Here is a 20,730-nt window from a genome sequence, read left to right as displayed (position 1 = left end):
CTTAACAGTGTGGAAGAACAGAAGGATCTTGAGGTCTAAATCCATATATCTCTCTCTCAAGGTTTCTGTGCAGGTTGATGGGGTAAATAAGAAGGCTTATGGAATGCTGCCCTCATTAGTCAGGGGATTGTTCAAGAGTCGAGAAGTAATATTGCAGCTTTATAAAACTCAGATTAGACCACACTTTGAATATTATGTTCAGTTCTGGTTTACAAAGATAATGTCTGGATTGGAAGACTTGTCTTATGAGGTTAACAGAGCTAGGGCTTTTCTCTTTGGAATGAAGGAGGATGAGAGGTGACATAATAGTATGTCTACAAAATTATAAGAGGCATAGAGGGTGGACAGCCAGCCCCTTTTTCCCATGGCAAATGCCAGAGGACATCTGTACAACATGAGGGGAGGAAAGTTTAGGGGAGATGTCAGATGTAAGCTTTTTACAATAAAGTCAAGGAGACATGGAGTACATTGCCAGGAGCTGGTGGTGGAGGATGGTACAATAGAGATATTTCAAAGACTCTTGTATTGGCACCTAAATACAAGACAAATAGAGGGCTATGGGTTTAAGGTAGGGAAGGTAGGCATCCTCATCCAATGCACCCCTACAGCCGACAAGGTTGTCATCCTTGGCAACTTCAATGCTCGTGTTGGCAAAGACTCAGAAACCTGGCCAGGAATCCTTGGCAAGCATGGTCTCAGCAAGTGCAATGACAATGGGTGCCTCCTGTTGGAACTCTGCGCAGAACAGCAGCTTGTCATTACTAACACCCTTTTCCAGCAGAGAGACAGCCTGAAGACTACCTGGATGCATCCCCGATCCAAACACTGGCACCTCCTGGACTACGTTCTGGTGCAAGGAAGAGACAAACGAGATGTGCTCCACACCAGGGTCATGCCCAGCGCGGAATGCCACACTGACCACCGGCTTGTTCGCTGCAAGCTCAACCTTCACTTCAAGCCAAAGTTCAAGAACAGTGGAGCCCCCAGAAAGAGGTTCAATGTTGGAAACTTGCAGTCAGACGTAGTGAGAGGAAATTTCCAGGCAAACCTCCAAGCAAGGCTCGAGGATGCAAACTGCCTCACGGACACGTCTCCTGAAACTCTCTGGGATCAGCTGAAAACGGCCATACTGCAATGCACTGAGGAGGTACTGGGCTTCTCTTCCAGGAAAAACAAGGACTGGTTTGATGAAATCAACCAGGAAATCCAGGAGCTGTTGGCAAAGAAGCGATCTGCCCACCAGGCTCACCTTGCAAAGCCTTCCTGGCCAGAGAAAAAACGAGCCTTCCGTCTCGCATGCAGCCACCTTCAGCGCAAACTCCGGGAGATCCAAAATGAGTGGTGGACTAGCCTCGCCAAACGAACCCAGCTTAGCGCCGACATTGGCGACTTCAGGGGTTTTTATGAGACACTAAAGGTGGTGTACGGCCCCTCACCCCAAGTCCAAAGCCCTCTGCGCAGCTCAGATGGTGGTCCTCCTCAGCGACAAGATCTCCATCCTCAATCGATGGTCAGAACACTTCCAATCCCTTTTCAGTGCCAACCGTGCAGTGCAAGAATCCGCCCTGCTCCAGCTCCCTCAACAACCCTTGAGGCTAGAGCTGGATGAGGTCCTTACCCGGGAAGAGACATACAAGGCAATTGAACAACTGAAAAGTGGCAAAGCAGCAGGTATGGATGGAATCCCCCCCCCCCCCCCAGAGGTCTGAAAGGCTGGCGGCAAAGCTCTGCATACCAAACTGCATGAGTTTTTCATGCTCTGCTGGGACCAAGGAAAGCTGTCTCAGGACCTTCGTGATGCCATAATCATCACCCTGTACAAAAACAAAGGCGAGAAATCAGACTGCTCAAACTACAGGGGAATCACACTGCTCTCCATTGCAGGCAAAATCTTCGCTAGGATTCTCCTTAATAGACTAATACCTAGTGTCGCCGAAAATGTCCTCCCAGAATTACAGTGTGGCTTTCGCGGAAATAGAGGAACTACTGACATGGTCTTTGCCCTCAGACAGCTCCAAGAAAAGTGCAGAGAACAAAACAAAGGACTCAACATCACCTTTGTTGACCTCACCAAGTCCTTTGACACCGTGAGCAGGAAAGGGCTTTGGCAAAGACTAGAGCACCTCGGATGCCAACCCAAGTTCCTCAACATGGTTATCCAACTGCACGAAAACCAACAAGGTCGGGTCAGATACAGCAATGAGCTCTCTGAACCCTTCTCCATTGACAATGGCGTGAAGCAAGGCTGCGTCCTCGCACCAATCCTCTTTAATATCTTCTTCAGCATGATGCTGAAACAAGCCATGAAAGACCTCAACAATGAAGATGGTATTTATATCCGGTACTGCACGGATGGCAGTCTCTTCAATCTGAGGTGCCTGCAAGCTCACACCAAGACACAAGAGCAACTTGTCCGTAAACTACTCTTTGCAGACGATGCCGCTTTAGTTGCCCATTCAGAGCCAGCTCTCCAGCGCATGACATCCTGTTTTGCGGAAACTGCCATAATGTTTGGCCTGGAAGTCACCCTGAAGAAAACTGAGGTCCTCCATCAGCTAGCTCCCCACCATGACCACCATCCCCCCCCACATCTCCGTCGGGGACACAGAACTCAAAATGGTCAACCAGTTTACCTACCTCGGCTGCACCATTTTATCTGATGCAAGGATCGACAAAGAGATAGACAACAGACTCGCCAAGGCAAATAGCGCCTTTGGAAGACTACACAAATAAGTCTGGAAAAACAACCACCTGAAGAAACACACAAAGATCAGCGTGTACAGAGCCGTTGTCATACCCATACTCCTGTTCGGCTCCGAATCGTGGGTCCTCTACCGGCATCACCTACGGCTCCTAGAACGCTTCCATCAGCGCTGTCTCCGCTCCATCCTCAACATTTATTGGAATGACTTCATCACCAACATCGAAGTACTCGAGCTGGCAAAGTCCGCAAGGATCGAATCCATACTGCTGAAGACCCAACTGCGCTGGGTGGGTCACGTCTCCAGAATGGAGGACCATCGCCTTCCCAAGATCGTGTTCTATGGCGAGCTCTCCACTGGCCACCGAGACAGAGGTGCATCAAAGAAGAGGTACAAGGACTGCTTAAAGAAATCTCTTGGTGCCTGCCACCTTGACCACTGCCAGTGGGCTGATCTCGCCTCCAACCCTGCATCTTGGCGCCTCACAGTTCGTCGGGCAGCAACCTCCTTTGAAGAAGCCCCCAGAGACCACCTCATTGACAAAAGACAAAGGTGGAAAAACCCAACCTCAACCAACCAATTTTTCCCTTGCAACCGCTGTAACTGTGCCTGCCTGTCCCGCATCAGACTTGTCAGTCACCACCGAGCCTGCAGCAGACGTGGACATACCCCTCCATAAATCTTGGTCCGCGAAGCCAAGCCAAAGAAGGTTTAGTTTGTTGAGTAGATTTCTATTGGTTGGTACAACATCATGGGCTGAAGGCCCTGTAATGTGCTTCTATGTTCGATGTAAGATTGGTTAAACATGACCTACTACTCACAGAGCTATGTTCAATATCCCTAATCAATCCCTGTCTATCCAAATACTTGTATATCTAATCTCTTAACATCTTCCAATAACTTGCCTACGACTTGTGTCAGGGTTTCTGGCCTTTTATTTCCTGAATTATTTTCGAGCCTTTTTAAAACAACGGAATAACATGAGCTACCCTCCAATGCTCTAATATGTCACCCTTGGCTAGGACACATGAAATGTAACTGCCGGGGCTCCTGCAATTTCTACTCTAGCCTCCTTCAAGGCCTGAGGGATTACCTTGTCAGGCCCTGGGAATTTATCTACATTTATTCACTTAAAGGCAGAAATTTGCTCCTCCTCTAATCTTTATAGGTTCCATGAACTCACTGCTTGTTTGCCTCACTTCCATAGACCTCGTGCCTGTTTCCTGAGTAAATACAAAGGCACATTTAAGATCTCTCCTTTTGCCTCCATACATAATCAATCTCTGATCTTTAACCCTTTTGATTTGGTTCTTCAATTTTTCTTGAATTAAAAAAAAAACTCCAAGTAGCTCATTTGCTTCTTGTTGCCTATATCTCCTATTAACCTCTCTCCTTAACCAAATCCCTAATATCCCTTAAACCAAGGTTCCTTATCCCTGTTAACTTTGTGTTTAATCCTGACAGGAAATCATAGCTGGAAATTTAAGGTAGTTTAAACCGTCTGGAGCAGTACTAGCAAACCATCACCAAGTGTAGCAAAGAGGCTCACGGGGTGTCTGAGAGCTGGACGATTTCCATCTCCTCCATTTTCCTGAGCTCCTCCTTGGTAAAGTGGAGTTTGTCAGGCAGAAGCCTGTGTGCCTGGGCATGTAGCAGTGGTCCTTGAGTGGGAATGTGGTGCTGTACACTAAACTGTGGCATAATAATGGTCGGGAACTCCACTAGTACTCTGGCAAATTCATTACCTGACTAAGTCACCAAGTCCAGGTGTGGGGCCAGTAAATTGGCTTCGCCAAGCAAGGTCTGAGAGGTCTTGGCATTCTTTAGGCGCTGTCACTTGAAGTCCATTAGGAGGCAGTGTGCCTGGAGGAAATCTGCACCCAATAAAGGCTGCGAGACTACTAACAGTGTAAAAGACTAGGTGAAATGGCTGGAACTGAACTGTCGTGGGATGGTTCGCGTGCCATATATGCGAATACTGCTGCTGTTGGCAGCTGTGAGCACGGGTGCTGACTTCCCGATGCAGGTGTCATGGCAAGACGCTAACCTCTGCCCCTGTGTTTATGAGGATATTTTGCCTTGAGCATCAGTCCCATAAGTAAAGGAGGCTATCACGGTGGTCAGCTGCCATAGCCTTAGCAATGGCCAGCCCTGGCATTTCTTGGAAGAGAACAGGGTGGGTAGCAACGATGGGCTCCTGAACCCCACCTTTGGTTGTAAAAGCACCAACAGGCTGATATGAGGTTGCTCCCTGCTGCGGGTGTCTCCGGCTTCGTGGGTGGTGTGGGGAAAGCCCGGGCCTTGGGGCATGAGGCAGCAACATGCTGCTTGGTGTGCCACAGGATACCTGCACGAGCTTCTACTTTGTATGGGTCACTGAAATCGTCGTCAGCAATGAGGAGGCAGATACCTTCTGGCATATGCTCAAGAAAGACTTGTTCAAACAGTAAACGTGGCTTATAGCTGTCTGCTAGTACCAACATCTTGTTCATTAAGGCAGATGGTGTGGGGTCGCCTAGTCCGTCCATGTGGAGCAACTGCGCTGCGTGCTCACAGCGAGAGAGGCCAAAAGTACAATCAGGAGTGCCTTGATTGTTTCATACCTGTCCAAAACTAGTGGCTGGTGTAGGAAGTCGATGATGCAGCCTGCTGTTTCCTGGTCAAGTGAACTGACCGCATAGTGGTACTTCGTGCTGTCTGAGACGATTTGCCTGACCTGCAATTGGGTTCAGCCTGTTCAAACCAGACCTGTGGCTGTGAGGTCCAGAAAGTCGGACGTGCTTGGGTCAGGCATCGTTGGGTCCAAATGCCGTTTGGACCGTCTTGGTCACCAATTAAGTCACACTATGCACTCAGTGAGTGAATGAACTACACAGGGTCGAAAGTGAGTTGAACCAACTGACTTTAATAAAATTCTCACAGACGCTTAAATTCCTTGCAACCTGATAATGCGTGTGACTCCTGGGACCTTTAAGATGTCAACCCTGAGCTCTCACAGTCAGATCTGCCGCTTGGGAGTCCTTTTCTTTACGCTTCTGTACCTTCTTGAAGGAAGTATCTCAAAGTTACTGCAGGCTGGATGGTAAGGCTCATTGATGATTTTCTGAACCCTCTTTAAGCATCACTCCCTGTAGATATCATCGATAGAGGGAAGGGAAGGGAGGCGCCAGTAATCTCAGCAGTTTTAATCATCCTCTGTACTGGTTTCCGTTCTGATGCTTTGTAGCAACTATATCACAGCCAGGTTGAGAAAATCTGAAGCCCTCCCTCCTGCACCTTAGCCATGTATTAAGCTGCATTATCCTCCTACTTCTAATCTCTACCCATGTGGCATGGGTAGCAATCCTGAGATCACAACCCTGGAGGTCCTGTCCTTTAACTTAGCACCCTGAACTCCCTTTGCAGGACCTCATCACCCTTCTTACCCATTAGTTCCTACATGGACCATTGACATCTGGCTGCTCACCCTCCCTTTTAAGAAAGTGGTGAACTCTATCTGGGACTCTGGAGGCAACATTCAATCTGGGATTCTCAATCTCTTCCATCTCAGTGCCCTACTGTTTACTGTGTATATCCTTTCTTGGTGTTTCCTTCCAAAATGCAACACCTCACACTTATCTGTATTAAATAACATCTGCCATGTTTCAGCCCATTTTTCCAGCTGGTCCAGATCCCTCTGCGAGCTTCCTTCTTTGCAGTCCACAATGCATCTCATCTTAGTGTCATCTGCCAACTTGTTGATCCAATTTACTACATTATCAACCTGATCGTTGATATAAATGACAAATAACAATGGCCCCGGCACTGATCCCTGAGGCACACCACTAGTTACAGGCCTCCAATCTGAGAAGCAATCATCCAGCACTACTCTCTGGCTTCTCCCATCCAGCTATTGTTGGATCCATTTCACTACTTCACCATGAATACCTAGTGTCTGAACCTTCTTAACTAACTTCCCATGTAGGACCTTGTCAAAGGCCTTACTTGGGTTAGGGGAAGGGGTATAGAATCATGCTGAAGGTGGTTTAAAATAAACAACTTTGATGTAATTATGTATTATGGTTGTGTTATCTGTTTTATAGTTTGGTGAGTTATCTAATCTGTCATTAATATTATGCATTCCATAAATGTTCTTTATACGCACGCTTATTTGTGAAAAAATCGTAAAAATATTTTAAAACAAAAAGGCTTTACTAAAATTCATGTACATCCATGAGCATGTTCAGAGGTCTTTTAAACATTGTGATTGTATCTGCCTCTACTACTTCCTCAGGTAATTTGTTCCACATACTACCACTCTCTGTGTGGAAACAGTTTCTCCTCCAGTCCCTTTTAATTCTTTCTCTTTTCACCTTAAATGAATATCCTCCACTTTTTGACTCGCAGAAAAAGACAGTCACCATTCACCTTATCAATGCGCCTCGTTATTTTGTATATCTCTATAAAGTCACCCCTCAGTTTCCTAAGCTCAATAGGAAAATATCTGTCAAGCTCACGCCTTCTTGGCTAATTTCATGGTGACCAGAACTGCAATATGCTCTGAGCAATGTCTTGTACAGTTGTAACTCAATGTCCCAATGCAATGCCCTGACTGATGAGGGCAAGCATGCTAAATGGTTTCTTTACCAATGTTCCTAACTACATAGTGATTTTCAAGGAAAAATCCACCTCTGTTCTACAACATTTTCCAGGTCCCTGTGCTCAGTGTGGTCCTGCCCTGGTTTAACTTCCCAAAATGCAACACCTTGCACTCGTCCAAGTTGAATTCCATCTGCCATTCTTTGGTTCACTTTCCAAATTGATCAAGATCCTGTTTGAATGCCACTCTCCACTATACCACTTTTTTGATGTCATTTGTAAACTTATAAAGAACACGATGTGGAGCAGAATTGGCCCATTCAGCCCATCGAGTCTGCTATGCCATTCAAATCTTGGCTGCTGTATTTTTCCTCTCAACCCTATTCTCCTGTTTTGTCCCCATAACATTCAACTTTCTTACTAATAAAGAAAGGAAGAGTTATTTAACTACCAGCACACCACTGGACATAGGCCTTCATTCAGGAAAAAATGCCCACTATTACCCTCTGACTTGTTCCACCAAGCTAACTTTGTATTCAATTAGCTACCTCACTGGATCCTATATGATGTAACCTTCAGGATAAGCCTATCAGGCAGCACCTTATGAAAGGTCTTGCTGGAGTTTATGCAGATTGCCATACCCTCATCAATCCTCTTGGTTGTCTCTAAAAAAATTATGACATTCACAAGGCACAATTACCTATGCATAAAACATGCTGATGTGAATCAGTCCTTGGGTTTCTAAATGCCCTCGAGTAACTTTCCCACCACTAATGTTAGGCTCACTAGACTGTATTCCCTGGCTTGTCCTTGAAGCCCTTCTTAAATCAAGTCACAATATTGGCCAATTTCCTGTCTTCCACTACCTCACCCATGGCTAGTGACGATACAAATACTGGGCTGAGCAATTTCTTCCCCATTTTCCACCATGTCTTGGAGACACTTGGCCTCGCTCTGGAGATTTTTTCAGCTTTATAAGTTTTAAGCACCTGTTCTTTTGGACTGTAATATGGATATTTTTTGAATTCCCTCACTTCTATTATCCTCATAGTAAATATAGACAAGAAATATTAATTTAAGACCTCTTCCATCTCTTTTAGCAAATATTTTGGAAATTGACTACCCCATCCAAAACAAGAGTGATTACATCATAAACATCCAAAGGTGGTGTGTGAAAGTGGAGGATGAACCCAAACTTAATCAGGAAATGTGGGCTTGTATCCCTAGATGATAGGAAAGCGCGTGGTAAAAGGCCAGGTGTTGTATCTCTTACAGTTGTGTGGAAAGGTCATGCAAGAAGGAGAGTGGGTGTTGGTAAAATGGAAGAAAGCTTTGGTGTCACAGAGGGAATTGTCGAGGAGAAGGGGAAATCGTGGTCATAGCATCATGTTGAGGTTCGAGATTGGAGGGTAATCCGTTGAATATAGCATCAGGTGGGATGAGAGCTAAGAGAAAGGAGAACCTTATCTTGTACTGGCTGCGATGAGAGGAATGGAGCAGATTGGTGGGTTGGGGGAGGGGTGGGTGGGTGAGAAAGCATAGTTCCAGAAAGATGAAGACATTTCAGAAGCACTGCTGAGAAAGATGACCACCTTTTATTTCCTTGAATTTTCTCCAACTTAATATTGCATTTGGTATTGTGGTGTGGTTTCCTCTGCATTGGAGAAGCCAGATGCAGATTGGGTGACTGCAGAAAACCTCTGTCCAGTCACATAATTACTGACTCCATTTTAATTCCCTGCAGTACTACATTCTGATCTCTATACCTTTGGCATTTTATACCATTCCAATGATGCCTAAGATCAAGGAACAGCACCTCATTTACTGTTTGGGGCTTGGCAATATCAAATTCAAGAAATTTATGTAATTACATTTTTTCCCATAGATGTTGTAGGATATTTCAGTTCTTTAGATACAGTTTAATTTTTCAAGCTGCCAGTATTTAAAGTAACAGTTCCTTGACATTAGACATCAGCCATTGCTTGTGTTGTCTTCACTCATCCCCTTTTCATCAACTTAAAACTGTCTTGATTTTTTTACTGGTACATTTTAGTTTATGAGTCAGTGCTGAAATATTGTCTGTTTTCTCTCTTCTCCCTGACCCATTAAGTGCATGTGGAATTTAATGCTTTCCTGCATCTGTAGTTATTTTTATCCACATTTTTTATTGCGTCGGTATGACAAACACATGCAAAACAACATGCATTGTTGAGGCCAAATTTAGAGCACTCTGTACATTTCTGGTCACCGGATTATAGGAAGGATATCAACAAGGTAGAGAGAGAGAGTGCAGAGAAGATTTATGAAAATGTTATCTGGGTTTCATCAGCATCTAGATTGAGCAAATTAAGTCTTTATTCTTTGTAGTGTAGAAGGTTGAGAGGGGATTTGATAGAGGTATTTAAGATAGGCTTTTTCCATTGAGAGTAGGAGAGATTGAAACAAGAGGTCATGAGTTAGGAGTTAAGGAGCATAGGTTTAGAAGTAATGTGAGGGGGAATTTCTTTACTCAGAGAGTGGTGGCTGTGTGGAATGAGCTTCTGGGAGAAATAGTGGCAGCAGGGTCCATTTTGTCATTTAAAGAAAAATTGGATAGATATATGGATGGAGGGGAATGGAGGGTTATGGGCAAGGTGCAGGTAGGTGAGACTAGAGGACAGGACTTGGTTCAGTGGGGACTAGAAGGGTCTGTTTCCGTACTGTAATTGTTACATGGTTAACAATTCAAACAACTCATGAACTAGACCTGACTGGACATGTTGCTGGAGCATTGTTATGGATAACTGGATAGATTTTAGAATGCAACACTTTTTCTGGCATTTGAAGATTGGATTTCACAAATCAATCCATTTTATTTTGTAAAAAGTTCAGAGCATGTCAAAAACATGCAACCCCTTATTTAAATTTCCAGCTTCCATGCATGTGAACAGTGCTCTAATGTGGTCCAGATGCACCTAATGGCTGGACTCAGCATTTTGCATCCATATAAAGAATATAAACAGGAGCAGGGATAGGTGTTTGAGGAGATTTGGTCTGTCACCAAAGACTTGCAAATTTCTACAGGAGTATCATGCACAACTTTCTGACTGGTTTCATCACAGTCTAGGATGTAGGTGCCAATGCACAGGACAAAAAAAAACAACAGAATTGTGAACCTGGCCAGCACTATCACGGGCATCAGACTCCACTCCATTAAGGACATCTGCATCAGGATGTCTTAAGAAAGCAGCCTCTATCCTCATGTACCCTCACCCCACAGGCTATGCCCTCTTCACATTGTTACCATTGGGAAGGAGGTACAGGAGCCTGAAGATGAACACCCAGCAGCACAAGGTCCTCTTTTTCTCCTCTGCCATCAGATTTATGAGTGGACTATGAACCACAGACACAACCTCACGTACTCTTTTTGCGCTAATTTATTTATTTTTATATGTAATTTAATAGCGATATTTGGATTGTAATACTGCCCCAAAACAGTGAATTTTGTGACATCATGAGAATAAATTTTGATTTGAGTAGTTTAGTCTGCTCCATGACTGTGTTCCATCATTAAATAAGAATCATGGGCAATTGAATCGCAGTTCCATAACCCACTTTATTATTCTCTCCCCATATCCCAACACAGTTATAGACACATTAAGAGGTACTTTTAAGACACTTCAATACAGTGAGGTGCCTGAAAGTAAGAAGTAAAACTTCAGTTGAGCAATTGCTAACATTAAGTTTGGAGCAGGAAATGCTGACAAGGAACTTGTACAATTTCAATGAAGCACAACAACATGATCAGACCCAACATCTATTAATTTACACCATTAGTGAAGAATGTGTTTGTGTGTAAATAATTGCGGCACCAGCCTGTTCTATGGTACATAATGTAGTATATTTTAATAAATAAACTAATTGATGTACATATTAGGCCTTGTCATCAGTTCAAACAGAAATTTTATTTTTATCAATGATCCCTGGTGGAGGTTCAAAGCTTTTCACTTTGATGCTCAGATTATATGGGTGAGAATGAAGCTATGGATCAAGCTTCAACTTGTTTACAAATAGTGTATTTAAAATAAAAAATGATTTCCTTAATTTAAAATAATTGAACTCTGGTTGCAAGGTGCATTTATGCCAGTATAGTTCAGTATTTTTCCATGTTCTTGCATACAGTTGAGGCCCATTTAAGTTAACTGCCTTAAATGCAAAATACATTTTGGAGCATATTCTTCTGGAGCATTTCTTCTTGTGGATTTGGTTAAATGCCAACTATGATTTTTGAGTAGAAAATGATATGTAGACTTAAATGTGTTGGCAAACAGAATGAAACCATAAGGAAATGAGTATAATTAGGTCATCTACGTATACTATCTTCAAAGAAGAGGATGTGGATTATGAAACATGAATCCCTGGACTTTTGGGTCAAGGATTGTGAATGAGGAAACAGGTTTGGTAGGTCTCAAAGGCAAGGACTTTGAACACAGTTTTGGTTGGGAAGGATTTTATTTACAGAAGGCAAGTGTGGGAAATGGTAATTGATGCAGAGCACGTGAGCGCACACACACACACTTTACAGTAGCCGTGGGAAAGAAATAGCAGACAATTAATAACCAGCATGGAAACACACACACACACACACACACACACACACTTATCAAGGTAAATTAATATGATGGCCCACCACCCCATGACTCAATGCAGGAAAGGCTCTATGGTACAAGAGACACTAATTAAACACTCCCACCTCTTTCAACAGTGCACATCTTACCAAGTTTCTCCAGCACCTTTCCACATTTCTAGGCCTGGAATGAAGCAGGGTAGTCCCAAACTGGCAAAAAGAGGGAATAAAGAACACATAGCACTTTTATAGTGCTGGAGGTTCCAGCCCAGGTTGTTAGCAAGGACAAGTGGCTGGGTGCCAGGAGGATTAATCCAATTACAACAGCCCAAGGCCAAGTACAGGCAGGCTGGAGAGTGCAGTCCAGGTAATTTACATGGAACCAACAGCAAGGTGTGCATTAATTGGTGGGGTGGAGCCAAACCTTGATTGGCAGCTGATGTGTCCTCCACTAGTTGGGGGCAGTGCTGTCACATGATGGCCACAACCCTTCCCAATACAGGGATACTGAGACTAATGACAACATGTCAGCATTTAATTCAGGAATGTTATTTCAGCAGAGATTAAACTTGGTCAGCCTCATCATTTTACTATTATATAATAGGTTGCATTTCCCCATTGAACCATTGGAGAACTCCTATCAAGTAATTCAAAAGCAACCTTGCAGCTAGTTTAAAAAAAGCCATTAAAATGTTATGATAAGCATTTACGCAAGTTTGAAATTGCACCTTTTTAATGAAAGCAATAGCATGTAGATTTCCATGAAAATTAAACTGCAATTAGATTTAACTTTTAATGAAGTTCAAGTAGATATATACTTTGCCCTGTGATGCACACCAAAACAAGTAAAATCTATGATTTTTTAATGTAACCATTTATGATATATAATTTTTGAATTGGTAATTGTAACAAATATTGTACCATGTTCCAATTGTATTTTTAGTACAACTGAAGTAAATTAAGATTAGAGATGTGTTTTCGTGATCTGACGATAATTCACAAACCCTGAATTATGAATCTTTAGACATTCAACATCCTGCCAGATAATGAGCAATGACATCTAGTGGAACAAGTATTACACATGGAACTGGTTTGTGAAATTAAGTTTGGTGTTTAGCACACCAGAATTTTTATGAATCTTTAGACATTCAACATCCTGTCAGATAATGAGCAATGACATCTAGTGGAACAAGTATTACACATGGAACTGGTTTGTGAAATTAAGTTTGGTGTTTAGCACACCAGAATTTTTTGTAAATGGATTCCGCAAGTGCAGAGACCATAGAATTACACTATGTTAATCACTGGGATTAGTTTAAATGGTGATCTTAACATGGCAATCTGTAGTTTGGCCAAGTTTTAAAGGTTTATTTTTCAAGAATGCTAAGACTTCATTTTAGATTATGATCACATAGTGGTTAATTAATTTATTATTTTCCAAGAATTTTTGCCTCCATGTCTTGAAGAAACTGCACCCAAGTATGGTTTTATGAATGTTAATTACCTTTCTCAACTTTATTGATAGAATCATACCTGGGTTCTTCCCATCGCCATGGATCTGCCCCCTTCTTTAATTGATGTGATAGTTATTTCACTTTTTAGCCTTGATAATGGACTTAATAAACACCATACACAATCTTCAGTGCAGGTAATATAAAAACTTTATGCTATCTGTTAATTTTAATGACTCTTATACAGCAATGCTTGTTGAAACCACCTCTTAGTAATTTGCACCAGTTAATTTGAGTCTTCTCTGCTTAAATCTTGGCTGCACCTGTAAGAGGGAGTGTTTATTTGTCAACAGTTAGATTTCACCTTTCTTATGTCATTGTATTTTTAATTATTGGAACAATCAATAGAACAAATAGTTAATTGCTTAGAATGTGGATTTTACTAGTTTTGGTATGTAAAAACATTTGTGTAGTTTTCCCAACAAGTCTAGTGCTCCAGAAATCCACAAAATCTGCTGCAAGCAGGACTGCTGAAGCATTAGCGCAGTATCTATCTATATAGTGTATATATGGATATATCTATGGAAGGTAGGACTGAGAAATGAGAATGTAATGTCCTATATGTTAGTACAATGTGCAGATGCACTGAAATTCTTACTTGCTGCAGCCAGGCAGGTATGTATAGTACATCAACTTCAATAGTGTACATTGAATGACCACAATAGGTAATAGCAGTAGGGTAGTACAGGGAGCTTTGAGAATCTTCTAGCTGTTGGATAAAACCTGTTCTTGAACCTAGAGGTGCTGGAACTTAAGGCTCATTGAGAAGAGGTTGTGACTAGGCTGATGGGGATCCTTTATGATGTTGGCTGGCTTCTTGAGGCAGCATCTCACATAGATATCTTCAGTGGATGGGAGGTCAGTGCCCATGGTTAGTTTGCCACTTTCTGCAGCCTCTGCACTCCTGGACATTCATGTGTCCAAACCAGGCTGTGATTCAAGCAGTCAGTACTTTCCACAGTACACCAGGAGAAGTTTGATAAATATTCAATGACATGCCAAATTTTTCAATCTTCTTAGAAGGTAGAGGTGTTATTGTGCCACCCTCACAGTGAGTTTGATTGCTAGTTCCAGGAAAGATCCTCTGATTTGTGGATTCCCAGGAAATTGAGGTAACTGGCCCTCTCCACTACCAGCCTGTCAATGAAAACATAACTGGGGAGTAATAAGAGATGTGTGTGGTTTTGGAAATCATTCTGATGAACCTCGCCATGTTGACATTTTTTTCCCCCAGCACTGTTCCCTTCTATGTGGCTCTCCTTCCTGGTGTGCATCTTATTCAGTAGCTCTCCAGCAGCTCCTGCTCAGACAACCTTTATGTTGTCTCCAACCCTCTCTCCTTCATGACACTAATGTATCGCTGCCTTTGGAGGTTTTTCATTTAAGGAGTGATGCTCTGCTGTGTAACAAAGTGATGGTAACTGAAATAAAGTATGGTAGCAAAGTGGTTAAATTAAGCTATGGATCTAGCGATGCGAGTTTGAATCCCTCAGAAAAATGGGGATTTCAAATTAAGTAATGTGGAACTTTAAAATAAAAACTAGCTTCAGTAATGGTGGGTAGCAAACTACCATATATTAAAAAAAAACTCGTATGGTTCAGTCATGTGCTTCAAGAAAGAAAATTGATGCAAACCTTACTTTGTGTAACTCTAGACTGCTAATATGATTGGCTCCTTGCTAACAATGCCAGTAATGTCTACATCCTCTGAATGAATAGTTTTTAAAAATATTAAAAATAAAAGTATTCTCTCGATGAGACATGAAAGTTTGATTCAATATTTTTTATTTTGATGAAAATTCTTGCTAGAGAGGAGATACAATTAGCATTCACCACACTGATTCCTGGGATAGCTTGTTTGCTGTGTGGGGAAAAAAATTGAGCAGATCAGGCCTGTGCTTTCTAGAGTACTGAAGAATGAGTGGCAATTTCATTAGAACCAACACATTCATAGAGGACTCAAAAGGATGGATGCAGGAAGGATATTTCCTTTGATTAGGAGTCACACTCAAAATTAGCTATTGGCCATTTAGGACAGGAGATAATTCTTCAGACAGAAAGTAGTTAATATTTAAAAAGACTTGGTCTTTGAGGTGATTCAAAACAGAGATAGATTTCTGGATATCAGGAAGAATGTCAGGAAAATAGGCTGAGGTAGAAGATTATCTATGATCATAATGAATGGCGAGTAGATATTTGGAAGATTTCCGCTCTGTTGTTTGATGACTGAAGATGTCATGTTTAAAAATCAGTAAAGGTCAGATTTTTACAAGGATCCCAACCAAATGTACCCAGGCCAAAATTGCAAGTCGCAAGGCTCGCACAATGTTCACAAAAGAAATGGTGAAGATTCAGATTTCAGATTTATTGTCAGAGTACATACATGACATCACATACAACCCTGAGATTCATTTTCCTGCGGGCGAGGCAGAATTATGTTACTGGAAGTGCAAAAAAAACTCTACTCAGCCTTCACATGTAAACAAATAAATAAATGTTAAAAAAAACTGAGCAATACAGAGATAAAATAAATAAATAAAGCGTAGAAGTCTTTAAATGAGTCCCAGATTGAATTTGTTTTTGAGGAATCTGATGGTGGAGGGGTAGCAGCTGTTCATGAACATATTGGTATGAGTCTTTTGGCACATTTACCTCTTTCCTGATGGTAGCAGCAAGAACAGAGTGTGTATGAGGTGATGTGGATTCTTGATGATTGCTGCTGCTCTCCAATGGCAGCATTCCCTAGATGCTCTCAATTGTGGGGAGGGTTTTGCCTATGATGTTCTGAACTGTGTCCATTCCTTTTGGAGGGCATTACGTTCATGGGTATTGGTGTGCCCATACCAGACTGTGATGCAGTCAGTCAGCACAATTTCCGCAACACTTCTGTAGAAATTTGCCAGCGTTTGTGATGTCATATCAAACCTCCACAAACTCCCAAGGAAATAGAAGCACTGATGTGCTTTCTTCACGATGCCATTAGTGTGTTGGGTCAAGGAAACATCCTTTGAGATAGTGACTCCCAATAACTTAAATTTGCTCACCCTCTCTACCTCTGATCTCCCAATGATCACTGGATCAAGCTCCTTTGGTTTTCCCTTCCTGAAGTCAACAATCAGCTCCTTGGTTTTGGTAACCTTGAGTGCAAAGTTGTTGTTGCATCATTCAGCCAAGCTTTCAATCTCCCTTCTGTATGCTGACTCATTGCCCCTTATTTCCAAACCATGACAACATATTTGTAGATGGTGTTGATGTTGTACCGACCCACAAAGCCATAGGTGTTCAGCGAGTAAAGTGGGGGGCAAGGATGTAGCCCTGTGGTGCTTTGGTACTGATGGAGATTGTGGAGGAGGTATTCTCACCAATTTTCACTAATTGTAGTCTGGAGGTGAGGAAATCCAGGAGACAATTACACAGTGGGGTGTTAAGTCCCAGGTCTTGAAGTTTGTTGATCAGTTTTGAGGAGATGATGGTGTTAAATGGTGAACTATAGTCGATAAAGAGCATTCTGATGTATGCATCTTTGTTGTCCAGGTGTTCCAGGGCTTTGTGTAGAGCCAGTGAGATGGCATCCCCCGCAGACCTGTTGCTACTATAGGTGAATTGGAATGGGTCCAGGTTGCCGCTCAGACAGGAGCTGTTATGCATCAACACCAACCTTCCAAAACACTTCATCAATATTCATGTGAGTGCCACTGGTTGATAGTAATTTACCACACTCTTCTTGGACACTAGTACAAATGGCGCCTATTTGAAACAGGTGGGTACCATGCCCTGCTGGAGTGAGTTGTTGAAGATGTCTGTGAATATATTGACAAGTTGGTCATCACAGGTTTTTAAGTAGCGCAGCATGGGATAATGCTGGTTAGGAAGTTTTGGACATTTCATTTCACACCTTGGTAGAGGAGATATAGAGGAGAGGGATCATGATCTAGAACTACCATGAAAAAAAGTAGTGGAGTGTAGTGCGTGGAATGACTCAAAGACTTGTAGACTCAAACCAAGGCTTTTATTACCAAAAGACTGGAGCGTAGTACATTGAGGTTGACCAGTCCAAACTGACCTGGGTCTGGTTAGGTGCAGCACTTTATGACCTGGCCAGTAGGTGTGCCTACAGCTCTCAGCCAATCATTAGTACTATATACAAATATATACAGAGGTGATAGGATCCCTTACTAGTTTTGGAGGAACAAAACTACTTAAGAGATCAGTACCAGGAATATGTTATGAGCAACTGGATACAATAATGCAAGACATTTAATTAAGGTCAATGAATGAACTTTCAATTGCCATATCCTGCCAACTGTATTACCATCCTCAGATACCATACCTTGATACTCATATTTATAAATATCAACCAGGATTCATACCTAGCATTCATATGGTTCACTTTGTTTTGCTGCAAGTCTCACACGTATACTCCATAAGTTGCAATCGTGATTGCCACATCATCTAAACAAATTGAGCCACGTTAAAAGACACAATTCTCTCGACTGAAGATCAAGGTAAAAATGACAGTAACCAAACTGGGAGGAGTAGGTGCATCACCATGTTTTAATCCTTAGTGAGGGGTAAGTACTGACTACCTTGAGATGGCAATTACTGGACGGTGATTGGTAATAGAGTTAAAAATATCATAGATTATGCTGATATCATGCTTAATTCCCCTTCCAACATCCTGTCTCCCCTTCAATCTATACTCTCTTCAGATTTGCAAACTGCTGAAGTTAGAAAAAGACACTTCCAACTTTCCCTGTTACCTAAATCTTTTTAACTTTTTCTTTTTGGTACCTAGAATCTGCAATCTCATCAAGCAGTGAATGAACAGCAAGAACAAAGTGATTATTAAAACAGAATCACTCAATGTGTAACACTGAGTGTAACATTGTAACACAAGTGTTACACAAGTAACACAAGTGTTTACTTCTATCTATCTACCATATCTTTCCTTTTGTTTTTTTTTAACCAAACCTTTGATATTCCTTGTCTTCCATGTTCCCTGGATTTGCTATCCATGGCCTTCTCCCTTAAGGAAAAATGTTAACCCTCAACTGTCATAATTTTACTTTTTTATAAAAGCTCCCACTTAGCAAATTTAGATAAATAGTAAAACCCCTGATACCTGGCATGCATGGGGATTGATAGATACGGATAAGTGACATTTCTGGTTGCTTGTGATTGTGTGGTTGGCGAACTAACAGCAAAGCATGCCAATTTTAAACTTCCATGTTTTTTACTGATTTATTTCTGTGGGTTTTTTTTGCCAGTTGCCTGAATTCTAGATTACAGGGGTTTTACTGTTTTTGCAAGTAGCTGCTCTTCCTAAATTTGAAGGGCTCTGTTTATAACTTTCAAAATGTCCCTCCTCAAATTCAAACACTCCATTTAGGATCATCCTTATCCCTTTCCATGACTACTTTGAAACTTGGCAAACTATGATCTCAATCCCTAAAATGCTCACCCATTGACCCTTGATCCACTTGCCCAGCCTTATGATTAAGCCTAGTACCTCCCTATCCCCTGTAGGACTATCTTCAAACAGTCACATATAGTTCTCCTTGGTGAAGATTCCACCCCGCCTAATTCTTTCCCACTATGACAATTCTCATTGCTAGTGGGGAAGTTGAAATCCTCTACCATTATGACCCTATTTCACCTCAATAAGATTTGTTTGCATTTCTGTTCCTCTGACTACTGCTGACTTGTTTGTAATGTTTTTCAAACTACAACCTAAGTTAATAAATTCATGTTATAAGACTTGATCCCATTTTCTACCATTGCTGTTGGCATGTAACACAACCACTGGCTGTTTACCCTCATCCTTCAGAATGTCTCTGAGAGAACTCTGGCCTGGCACCAGGGGGGCACCTTTCACTGGAGCTCTCTGTATTTTTCCTCCCCTGTTGTGCAACAGAGGCATCTATGGAGCCATATACTTGTCTTGCTCTTTTCCCACGAGATGCCAAACCTCTCAACAGTATCTAACACAATATATCTGTTTGAGAGGGGATGGCCACAGTGACTCCTGCACTACTTGCTTGAGGTCGCTACTCTTGTGGTCACCACAATGGGTGAATGGTCACCCATTCATTGCTTGAATGTAGTGAGCTTCCCAAATATGCTATCCTCTGTATGCTCTCAGCATAAGAGATGCCCCATGGTGGACCTAACTACAATGCAACATATGACAATAATGTCTAAACTTCCATTGCACCTCAAGCAGCAGGCAGTCTTCAATTATACATTGTAATGTTGCTATGAAACCTCGGACTACTCCAGTTTTCAAGGGAGATTGCAGGCCAGACAAGTATCCTTTGCCCATTAGTAGAATTCTAGGATGCCAAAGTATCACAGCTGAGGAAGGAGTGTTATATGGAGTATTGATTGTGGGCAATCATTGATGTTTAACTGTTTTACCTCTTTCAGGATTAGACCAAGTAACTGACCGCGGACTGGATTCCAACAATGCTTAGTGTGGAATTTCTCAGAAGCTGCTTGTTTTAATAACAAAACCACAGTAAGAAATTATTTTCCTGACACTGTAAGCTTTTATTTCAATTTGATATTAGTTTTGATATTAGACTCTTGATATTAGTTTGAATTTCTGTCTATTTTTCTTGAGAGACACACTGAGACATCCTGTCAGAATGCTGTACCTGATTGGGATACTGAATATCAGACGTAATCCCTCCCAATTGAGTTAACATGGAAAAGCACAGTGAGCTGTAAATTCAAATGAGGTAATACATGGTGGAATAAATAAAGATACTTGACCCAGTGGGCTTCCAGTAAATAACTTGCCTAAAGAAAGGAGAACAATGACAATAAAAATTCATATTGAGTCTTGAGTTGGCTGTGGTTGATTATTTTTGGAGGTAGACTTTGTAGAGAATATCTATTCATTAGGCAGTCATTTACAAGTTCAAAGAATGGTTTGTTTGTATGGCATCCTCTGAGGTCCTGACCACAAATAATGAAAGCAGGTCTGACCACAAATAATGAGCACAGACTGTACGAAGTTTTATAAGCACTTTTTGTTTGATCACCAGAAAACATTATCTCACTTTCGTTTGAGAAATGGAAATAGAAGAGGGTCAAATCATTATAACCAGACCCCAATTTTACCATTCCAGCCTTCAGCAAAGGGATGACCAATCTTGTACATCAGCTTTCGAGCAAATGATCTGGCAATCACAGAAATGCAGGTGGAACTAGAAGCATAAATATGTTGAAAAATATCTGGTGACACCTAAAAAAATTAGGCACCTTATTGCTAAAGAGGAGCCAAACACCTGGCGCTGGTTCTTAGTTAAAGGCACAGTGAAAATGAGGT

The 20,730-nt window shown here is 41.9% G+C and overlaps 1 long non-coding RNA gene across 3 annotated transcripts in view; it reads left to right on the top strand.

The window, feature by feature from the left end:
* LOC138752988 (uncharacterized) overlaps positions 1 to 20,205 on the top strand; it is a 33,918-nt gene extending 13,713 nt beyond the window's left edge. Inside the window, exons 1-3 of one of the 3 annotated variants that reach the window (XR_011351001.1) lie at positions 13,427 to 13,534; positions 19,824 to 19,914; positions 20,020 to 20,205. This is a non-coding gene — a long non-coding RNA (uncharacterized lncRNA). Of the gene's footprint in view, positions 1 to 13,426; positions 13,535 to 17,010; positions 17,083 to 19,823; positions 19,915 to 20,019 lie in introns of those variants that run through there. The other 2 variants (XR_011351003.1, XR_011351002.1) reach the window with 2 other exon arrangements.
* Positions 20,206 to 20,730: the final 525 nt, after the last annotated feature.

Source organism: Narcine bancroftii, chromosome 1 (assembly GCF_036971445.1).
Source record: "Narcine bancroftii isolate sNarBan1 chromosome 1, sNarBan1.hap1, whole genome shotgun sequence".
NCBI classification, from domain to species: domain Eukaryota; kingdom Metazoa; phylum Chordata; class Chondrichthyes; order Torpediniformes; family Narcinidae; genus Narcine; species Narcine bancroftii.
Note: the sequence above shows the minus strand (reverse complement) of the source record. Positions and strands in the feature narration are given on the sequence as shown.